Source organism: Pelophylax lessonae (genome assembly GCF_965119305.1).
Source record: "Pelophylax lessonae genome assembly, chromosome: 8".
In the NCBI taxonomy this organism is placed as follows: domain Eukaryota; kingdom Metazoa; phylum Chordata; class Amphibia; order Anura; family Ranidae; genus Pelophylax; species Pelophylax lessonae.
In genome coordinates this window covers 193,764,439-193,775,918 of record NC_138775.1, presented here as the reverse complement: position 1 = coordinate 193,775,918, position 11,480 = coordinate 193,764,439, and positions in this window count along the sequence as shown.

Genomic DNA, 11,480 nt, shown 5'->3' with positions numbered 1-11,480 from the left:
TGCTCCACATCCAGCCTGACAGAGCTTGAGAGGTCCTGCAAAGAAGAATGGGGGAAAACCGCCCAAAAATAGGTGTACCAAGCTTGTAGCATCATACTCAAAAAGACTTGAAGCTGTAATTGGTGTCAAAGGTGCTTCAACAAAGTATTCAGCAAAGGCTGTGAATACTTATTATTATAGATTTCAAACAATCTTCTTTCACGTCGTCATTATGGGGTATTGTTTGTAGAATTTTGAGAAAAATAATGAATTTAATCCATTTTGGAATAAGGCTTAACATAACTAAATATGGAAAAAGTGAAGTGCTCTGAATACTTTCCAGATCCACTGTACCTGATGGTAATTTTCCCTTCCTGATGCATAAGTATGACCGCATACATGTATAGGTATAGGCCCCCCCTTGTCCAATCAGGCCTGGTTATACTATACAAATAAGTCACCTCCCCTAGGGCGGCATTCTTATAACTATACTCAAATGCGAAACCCCCAAGAGAGGGACCTGTATGTTGTCATGCTTATGCGTTAGGAAGGGAAAATTACCGTCAGGTAAGTATAACATTTTCTGTTATTCTGTGATGCAGTAAGACAGTGCATGATGGGATATGATATAAAGGAAATGATAAAAGCAGAAAGCATTTTTTTAAATTTCAGAAGGTTGAAAATTCAAAGCTTCCATGAAGGTGGTAAGAGAAAGGTAAGCACATTGGGATGGCTTGGGTAGAAAAGACATTAGAATTCTATTTATTAAGAAAAGTGATATTCTGTCTGAAAAGGTGAATTTAGCCTTTGATGGTGATCAAACTGAAGATAAAGCAAAAAATATCATATAAAAGACTCCAACCCCGAAAAAGATACTTCAATATAATTAGCAGCTACCCCTTTAAGTGTAAGTCCCGGTTCACACTGAGGCGACCTGTGAGGCGACCTGGTCGCCTCACAGGTCGCCTCCCATAGGGAAGCTGCGGACCCGTTCTAATAGGAGCGACACAAGTCGCTCCGACTTAGAAAAAGGGTCCGGAGCTTCTTTGGGGCGACCAGGAGGCGACCGCCATAGACTTCAATGTTATGAAGTCCGTGGCGGCCGCTCCGAGGTCGCGGCGCGCTGCTCGCACCGCGACCTCCGAGGTCGCGGTGCGAAGTAGCATCGCCCCTATGTGAACAGGGCCTAAGAAACCACTATAAATATTTAAAATGATTAAAGGTGCTACTTCTACCTACGTGCTCACAATCACAAAAAATCCTCTTAATGTGTACCAATAAACTCAAAAAATTATTATAAATACAGTGTAAAAAATGAAAAAATAAAAAAATTATAAAGAATATACAACACTTGTGAAAATACAACAAAAATATTTGCTATTAGTGTCCAATGTCCATATACTTTTTAACTATCTGTGTCTATACAACTTTAAAAATAATATCGATTTGTGTTATACAATTTCATTTGCGTCCATACAATAGTTCCAGTTTTTCTTCACTCTGTTTTAAAGTGCTCCACCAAGTGTGGTAAGATAAAGCAATCATCAGAATTAAACGGCCATAAAGACCTGCCCAGCCTTTGAATCATATCACTAAGGAAGGTGGAATCAATTCAGCATCTGGTACACATGCCTCTGCAACTCCTCTCCCACATTGAGATGGGAATCATAAATCTAGAAAGATATAAATGTATCGATAGTGTAATCAAAAGCGGCACTAGCACAAATAGCTTGCTTACTTAGAGTTTAACACTGCCGCTCTCCAAGGAGAACCGGTGTGCGTCTCACCAATCCGGATGTGACGTCACCGACAACCCGGAAGAAACAACAGTGACCCGGCCTTAATGCATTTCGCCAATAGGCGTCCTCGGGAAGTCCGGATATGCAAGTGGGGTTGTCGGTGACGTCACGTCTGGATGAGTGAGACGCACGTCAGTTCTCCTTGGAGAGCAGCTAGTGCTGGTGCCACTTTTGGGCACATCATTTTGTAGGTGCATTTGGTTGGCTGTTTTTATCTGTATAATTTTAACATTGACATTTGAACGGGGCCATTGGCGGCAATGGGGTGAAACTTGTTATGTGATTTGGAACTGTCAAATCGCATGACAAATCACACCAGTGTGAACGAGGGCTAAATGTACGAGGGGCAATTACACATTTTGGGCACAGTGGGTTATGAAAGGTACAAAATTTCACCAACTGGACAAGAATCAAAAACACTCTGTGTAGGCTATAGAGATGCACGAGGCAATCAGAAATTTTGGGAAACACCTTTTCACAATTTTCCAAGATCTCACCCCAATCTTCATTGTCCAATGCCCCTATATCAGGTTCGCACTGTGTTTTAAGAGAGTAAGTTAACTTAAGCCCCGTACACACGAGTAGAAATTTGGCCGGGAAATTTCGTCCGACGACCGATCTGCCGATTTTCGGCTTGTTAGTATGGTGCTTCCGACAACCAACTCCGACTGGCCGAAAAAATCCTGGTGTGCAGGCTATATAATTTTTGTCGACCGTCAAAACACGTCTGATTTTCGTCTCATTAGTACAGATTTCGATGGGGAAAAAACTTATGAGCAAGACTAGGCATGCTCAGAGATGAAAGAACACAAAGAAAGCAATCCAACACATGACATTACTTCTGAAGTAGAATTCTGTCATGCGGGAAAATTCGTGTGCAGTCTAGAGCACATTCCAACCAACAGACACCACTCTGGACAAAAGACGGACGACCGGTCGGCGGAAATTCGTTGCGTGTGTACGAGGCTTTAGAGGCAGAGGGAGTGAGGAGAAGATTATAAAAATTGGAAGTCAATTTATGGGAATCATCATCATCATCATCATATAAGACCACCAGAGTATCTATAGATGTAAGTATGGGGCACCCGGTAGTAAATTGGAACCGGAGAGCACACGCATACTCTCTCCATTATTGATAACATGTGAAACATAGTAAATATGTTTAGTTAGCCACACCCTAAGATCTGGTACCGGTAGCCTTTCAGATTCCTTATTTGGAGATTCGGAAATATCCAAATCCATAAATTACAGTACAAAATAAGCGTATGCTGATTGGTTCGCGCAAAAGTTATTGTGTCTACAAACTATGGGATATTTTTATGGCATTTTAATTATTTTTACTAATAATGGCAGCGATTAGTGATTTTTAGTGGGACTGTGACATTGCAGCGGACAAACCTGACACCTAACTGACACTTTTGAGACTTTTTTGGGGACCGGTGACATTATTACAGTGATCATTGCTAAAAATATGCATTGTTACTGTACCAATGACACTGGCAGAGAAGGGGTTAACATCAGGGGCAATCAAAGGGTTAAGTGTGTGCTTAGGGGGTGCTTGCTAGCTGTGTGGGGGATGGTCTGACTGGGGGAAGACAGAGATCCGTGTTCCTGTTTAGCAGGAACACAAAATCTCTATCTTCTCCCCTGACAGAACCGCGATTTGCGTTGTTCCAATCACAGCGGGAGCAGGTCACGAGCGGCACATGCGCGCGCCTCAGACCAGGAAGAAGATACGATGTACAGGTACGTCGGTTCACACAGCTGGGCCTCCCTGCGGCAGTAAATGTGTGGTGGGCGGTGCGGAAACGGTTAAGCCAAAAGGTGATTTTATGAGTCATCGTAATCATTTGATTAATTTTTTTTATTTTGTTTGTTCACTTTGCAAGAGTAAAATTGATAAAAAGAAACCAGTAAATAAAAAATATTTAAAGCATTTGTACTTGACATTATTTTTTCCCAGCTGGCTAAAACTTCTGCACAGTATTGTACACAGTAAAATGGTGAAAGTAAGATGCTATTTTTAATAATTAGAAAATTTTGCATATTTTGAATTATTATTAATACAAACAGGATCAATGTGTATAAATAACAGATGTTTGGTTATTCGGTTGCCCGATTCGACCGATTCTAAATTTATTAATTCGAACATTTTGAATCGAGAAAAAAAATTGTTAAATTAGAGGAAAATTCTAAAAATACATAGAACCAATTCCCGAATACTAATTGAATGAATCAACCGAATTTAACTAAACTAAATAACTAGATTAACGAATCAAGACACGTCTAGTTTATTATACCACAGCATGTTTATGGGGGAGAGTGCCTTAGCAATTTTTAAGGCGAATCCCAGACGAATCCCAGATTCATTTTTACTGATATGATCTATTAGGTATACAAACAGTTTTATCCTGGTGGATCAGCAGCTTATGAAAAAATAAGATGTTTTTTATTTTAGGGCCCCTTCACACCTCTGCAGTGCAATGCAGTGTGCTATTGCATGTACGTTGCGTTAAGGCAGCTCATTTATGTAGAATGGGTTACCTAAGCAACACAATGTTACAACCTAAAAATTATATTATGTGATCCTACTGGTCCTCTTTTGGATCGGGAAGTAGCAATTCATCTGACTTCTGTCCTTCATTCCACATAGTTTGATGGCTACCTTGTACTGTGATATTAGGAACTGTAGGAGGTTTTCATCAGAGGAAAGAACATTGTTCAGGGGTTCTTTATCTTCAAGCTTCAGCGTTTAATGCCTCGTACACACTATCAGATAATTGGACGACTTATCGTTCGCATTTTGTTGCATGATACTAGTACCGAATTCAACAATGCGTACTAAACGTATGATTTTTTTCGTAGGATTCTGGAAAAGTTTCCTGGTTGCGTAGCTACGTATCGGATAGTGAAAAACAAAAACAATGGCAGCCAGGCTTTTTCGGGGGTTATTTTCGTGTTTCTGATCATGCGTGGTCTTTGTCTATTGATTTTTAGCAGACATATACTGTACTTATAAACAATTGTTGTTCGCTAGGCATCGTACGACAAACGTTTTCGTGGTTGTCCCTTCGGATTTTGTTGGACAAAATGTCGTGATCGGCTGTCGAAAGCTGTGTACTAATGATCGGATTATCGTGCGATTAATTCAAAAGCAATTTTTTTTCTTACGAATATCTGATGATTGTGTGTACGAGGCATTAGAGCTTGCTGCTTTGGCCACTGATCTGTAATAGATAAAGAAAGCTTTTTACAGCATGTGTGACAAGCATAATTTGACATATAAAATTAATGCCATGGATCTTGGGAGCATCATACATAGACATATAACAGCACACATAACAACTGTTTTGTTGCTGACTGTTTTAAAAAAGGCTGTTTACTAGTAAGCCTGTACATAGAGGAAAAATGATCACATTGAGAAGGTCGTGTCAGTATTGTCTGATCTTCTATGTACAGTATCTCCCCCCGGAGATGAAAAGAGATGATCCAGTGTTCCTCATTAGTGCCTAATAAGCGGTAATTGAGAGATCACCTGACTGCACAAAATAGTAGAGACGTAGATTGTTTCTGAACAGTCAGATCCCTGGTGAACGGACAGCTATAAAAAGCACATAAAAAGAAAAAAAGTACCTTGGATTTTGTTTTATTAAGTGCAATTTATAAACCACACAATAATACTTTACTTAGAAGGTTAATATGCATGATTAAAATAAAACAGATTCAAATAGAGTCAAATAAAAATTGGATTTCAGCTTAAAGATATTAAAATCAAAAGCACTTTATAAGTATAGGAGCTTGTTTACAACTGCATCAGTCAGTGCAAAGCGATCCATAGGGGAGATAGACCTAAAAGAGGTCTATCGGCTTTGGTAATGTGGTGCACAGCACTTGCTCCACTTTCTTGTGTCATTATAATGACACGGGAGCTTAGTTAGAGTGATAATAAACCTTTACATACATGATTAGCCTTAGGTGATACACAGATGAAACAAATCCTTCATAATTTATACCTATTTATCTGCAACATTCTTTCATCCACAGCCTTTCATATTACACAGTTTAGATCAGGGGTCTCCAAACTTTCCAAGCAAAGGGCCAGTTTACTGTCGTTCAGGCTTTTGGGGGGCCGGACCGTGGACAGTGGGGATGGAAAATGCCCCCCCCAGCATCAGTGCCCCATCATTGGTTTTAATGGGAGGAATAGGGCCCCATTGTTAAATTGTTCAAATCAATCAGAAGAATAGTGGTGTCAGTAGGGGAAATGGTGCTACATCATTGGTGTCAGTTGGGGGTATAGGGCCTCATTGATGGTGTCAGTAGGAGAATGGTGCCCCATCATTGGTGTCAGCTGATGGAGTAGTGCCCCAAGGGCCAGAAAAAGGCAAGCGAAGGGCCACCTCTGCCCCCCCCCCCCCCCCCGGGCCACAGTGTGGAGACAACTGGTTTACATGCTATCTCTCAGCTTCCAGGAGGTGGGGGGCATCTGATGTTAGGCACTGCACAAAACTGATTGCAATCTGATACCTGAGTTGACGGAAAGGACACACTCCCTATACACCGTCTTATAGGGAAACATGCACAGCTGACACTGGTAATCACCTGCTCTGTTCTGAGGAGTCAGAAGTGACTCTTGCAGATAGCTGAGGAAAGTGCTATGGACTGACGCAAGTAAACACTATATGAGAATACGCATTTTTCATTTCAGAGGCCACTTTAAGTTAATTACAGCCACTTTAATTCCCAAGTATGAGTCAACTAACTCACAAATGTAATGCCCTATCTGTGTGGTTGACATCCTTTTTAAAGGTTTTAAATGGTTGACAGAATAATTGCACTGGACCACTGAGAGCTCCCTCTAGTGTCTAATTAACTAATCTCTATATCCACTTCCATACCACCGGCCATCATATGACATCCTTTGAGCTGCAGGCATCATTCAGATATCTTTTTTTTTGCCGGTGAGTTATTACACCATAAAAACAATCATAGCGGCAGTTCAGCCGCTTGACTGTTTTTACAGGCGGCAGTAGGGGACTCCCACCGCCCTCTGGTGCTTCTACGGAGGGGAGAAAGAATTCCCCTGGCAGCGAAAGTTTACTCTAGAGCTGACCGACGACCAGATGGTCCCCGGTCCTCTCTATGACTTTTGGAGGCCGGGCGCGATGTTGTGACGTCGCGCCTGACCCCAGCAGTTGTAAACACTGCCATGTGTTCGGCTAGAAAGTCTGAGATCGCTTTTTTTTTTTTAATATTAGGCTTTCCAGACTAGAGGAGAGATGTGGGGTCCTATAGACCCCACATCTCTCCATAAAGAGGACCTGTCATGCCCTATTCCTAATACAAGGGATGTTTACATTCCTTGTAATAGAAATAAAAGTGATTTAAAAAAATAAAAAAATTTGAGGAAATGTGTAAAAATAAAAATAATTTAAATAAAATAAACAGTAAAAAAAAGAAATTAAAGTGCCCCTGTCCCCTCGTGCTTGCACGCAGAAGCGAACGCACATGTAGGTTGCGTCCGCATATGTAAACAACGTTAACACCACATATGAGGTATAGAAGTGAACGTTCGAGTGAGAGCAATAATTCTAGCACAAGACCTCCTCTGTAACTCTACATTGGTAACCTGTAAAAAATGGTAAACGTAGCCAATGGAGATTTTTATATACCGAAGTTTGCCATTCCACGAGTGTGCGCAGTTTTAAAGCGTGACCTGTTAGGTATCTATTTACTCGGCATAACATCATCTTTCACATTATATGAAAAAATTGGGCTAACTTTACTGTTTTTTTTTTTTTTAATTCATGAAAGTGTTTTTTTTTTAATTTCTGCGCAAATACCGTATGACATAACAAATAATATAACTGCCATTTTATTCCCTAGGATCTCTGCTAAAAAACTATATATAATGTTTGGGAGTTCTGAGTAATTTTCTAGCACAAAAATTATGAATTTTACATTTTGGAGAGGAATGCTGGAATTCGCCCAGTATGGAAGCGTATACTTATTTCCATAGCAGTTAAAAGAAAGTGCTGTCTTGTAAAAATGTGAATGTTCAGACAAGACTGACTTTTATATAAACACTGCAACAATAGTTCAATTTATGTAATCATTGAAAAAACACTATACATTTTATCAACAATAAAAAATAATGGCTTTTGTGTCAATTTTATTTTAGGTCTCTTGCACATGGCTGTACCGGGGGCCACACAGTGCAGAGCCTGCGTAATCACTCTCCGAGGGCCCTCAGCATGTTGCCTACAACCACCCATAGAGATAAAATAGACGAAGAGGCTTTAGTGGTTATGCTCTTGGGGTTGTGTAAAGCACCCGCATGGACATATGTTCTGAACACACGCTTTCTGCGTTTTGGGGCATACGTCCATGCGGGTGCTATATACAACTACTGCCGCATATGTAGCACATTCCCCGTAGGAGCCGATGATGAAAGAGATCCCCCCACCCTACGAATCTAGGCACACCAAATTTCTACAGGCTCGCTTGAGACAGGAAACAGTCCAGCAATTTTGTTTTGCATTTTATTTAGGGGTTAATAAACTTGGATGGGGATAGGGGTATTATGGGGTGCCAACTTGACTGGAACAAAGTCTTCAGGGACACTTTAACTATATACACTGTCTGTATACACTCCTCTTCCCCCAGCACATCACTGTGTTTCCAGAAATAATTCATACCCAGCTGCAACATTGTTTAATTAAGGGATCTGGCAAGTCACTCAAGAAAAAAGCCCTTTTTAGGCAGGGACTGCAGGCCCCTTTGGTGTGTAGAGAAAAATCCAGTGTCTAGCTACTGATCCCAGCACCACCTCTTCAGGCACTGACAACCCGCCTGGCTGCAGCTGCCCCTCTCACTAGCCCTCCTCTCTACTTCCCACAGTCCTTCCAGACTGCTTCCCTCACCAGCCCCCCGGCTGTCTTCTCCCTGGAGATCTCCTGGATGTGCTCTCATGGCCCCTGCTGGCCTCACTCTTGCTCCATTGCCTCTTGACAGGACTCCTCCATGTGTCTTGAGAGGATCCCCGCAGCATCCGAGCCCCAGGCCCAAGGTCACCCCCACCAGACCAGGGGGCTACCCTCAAGGGCCACTGACAGCCTCCTCAGCACTTCATGTCCAGCAACACGACACTGATTCTACTGGCCTGAGGTATTTAAGGGAGCCCTCCCCCTGCCAGCTCATTTAGCTAATGATTGGCTGGGGCCCTCATCAATACTCCAGGCAGCTCATCCTATCATCTCTCCCATTCTTCTGGAAGCTTCGCCAAGGTTCCAGCAAGTAGAAGGAGGTACCAGAGGTGTTGCCTGATGAGTCATCCAGTCTTCCCAGTATCACTCACCCTGACCCAGATTCAGTCCAGGCTTGGCTACTAGCCAAGCCAAACAATTTACCTACACTACAAAAAAAACAATTTACATTTCTAGCACACTAGAGGTTGCTACACATATCTGCTTACAGCTGCATCTTCTAATACATATCAGTGGACAGCTGTATGCGGTGTGGCACAGCCTCAATGTTTTTATTTATGTATTAAAATTGTTGAGCTACTGTTAACCGAACCTAAAATAAATGTACTGCTAAATTAAGCAAGTCCAGCCAATTCAATATTGTCCTCCCCTCAGTTGTCACTCACCTAGTGCAGGTTCCTTTCCACGCTGCCATCTTTGGTTGCAAGCCCTTAGGAGATAGCCAATTCATGCAGGAAATTCATGCATTGTTGGAAAAAGGTCTGCTTTAACCAATATGCCCAAATTTTTGTCTACCTATTAATTGTAGAGTGGACAATGCTGTTATTATGGCCAGGTGAAAATGTTCAGCTTTTAGAGCAGTAACAGTTTTGCTGGATAGCAGTCATGCTAAGAAGTCTGTTTTGTCTTTTAAAAGAAAAAGCTTATTTTTTTCTGTTTTCCCATAAGCTCCATGCATGCTAGGAAAAGAAAAAAAATGCTCCTTCAGCAACTTTTGAGCATTTTTTCCTTTCTTTTTCTAGAAACAAATAGTGTTATCCTATCAGAGGCGTAACTAGAACCTTCAAGGCCCTGATGCAAGAAACCATGAAGGGCCCCCGGACCCCGTTTTGCTCAGTGGGAAATCGATCCGCTGATCCCTGCTGAGCAGGTGAATGACAGGTCCGTCTCCGCTCATTGTGATGAGATAGACCTATCAGAGCCCCACTCTCCTCTATGGGGGATCGGATGAAAATAGACCGCCTCTCCATTTTCATCTGATCCCATCTGCCAGACAGATGGGAAATTGGGTTTCCATCCATCTGGATTTCACAGACAGGATCAGATTGGATAGCAGCGGGTTTCATTGTGGATGTCCCTGCTAACATCCGCTGCCCCATGGAGGTGAATGGAGCTTTTGATCAGGTTCGCCTGAAAAAACTGACAGGCAGACCTGATCGGAAAGCCTGTGTGAAAGGGGCCTAAGACTGGGATGCCATTAAAGTTCATGTGCGTGTAAGGGCATGTGTCCCAATACTTTTGACAATATACTGTATGTGTAGACAAGAAATTACTGTAAAGAGGCTGGAGAAGATCACCAGCCCTGAGATGCAAACCAGACAAAGAATGGTGAGAAAAATATTCTATAAATAGAAAACGTAGAAGGGGTTGCTTTTAGCAAAATAAATCCAGAAACATTTTAGATCTACCTAAATATTTTTCTTATGTCAGGTATGTTTTAAAAATGTTATCCTTCTCTTGAATACCAGTGCTTGATATACATAGATTTTTAGAGCAGCGCCAATTAATCAATGTCGCCTCCAGGACACCTGGCAATCCACCACGGATTACTTTTGTGGGGGCTTTAAACACTGCTGCCCATGTAAAAGAGCCCCTGTTGTTTTTTTTTTTACTTTTAGAACTCATTCTAAAAACAGAAGTAATTTTTAAAAATCTAGATATTAGTGGTCAAAAGCCAGTCAGTGACTACTGCCACCTGCTGGTGAAGTTTGTAAATTATTTTTATGATCTTAAAGCTGACTTTCCGTAATTTTTTTTATCTTTCATGCTATCAAATCTACTGCCCTTGCTGTGTTAGCTTTGGAAAGTAAAACATTTATTTAGTGGCAGTAAATACCTTATATTTGCTACTTCTGCTTTTTGTTCTTAAAATCCGCCTCAGCGAATGACATGTTATACAGCACTCGCGCTGAATCCCGCAATAGAATCCTTGGGTAGCGTTTTTTTTTTCTTCTCTCACTCTGGTGGGAGTTTGTAAGCCGAGCAGGGGGGGCGGGGAGAGTGGAGGAGGGCTAAGGGAAGTCGCAGGAAAGCATGCAGGCTGCAGTGCTGGAGGGGACCGGATGAGGGCGGAGATAGGAGTTAGAGATCGACCAATTATCGGCAACACCGATATATCGGGGGCCGATATGCACTTTTCCCGATATATATTGGAATCGGCCCCTGAGGTTACCGATATTTAGGGAAAGTGCACGTCCTGGGGTGATGCCTGCAGCTAGAGGCATCACCCTGGTACCGGTGTCCATAGCCGACGGTCGGCTCACTTGTAATGACAACCGATGCAGCTGAGAAGCCGCTTGGCTGTCATTACAAGGAGTGGGAGGGGACGTCCCCTCCCGCCGCCTTCCACGGCTCACCCGGGTGTCCCGTCCCCCCGGGAGACTCGGGCATCCTACCTCCACCGCCGCCGCGGCCGAAGAGAAGACCCGGTGTAGCA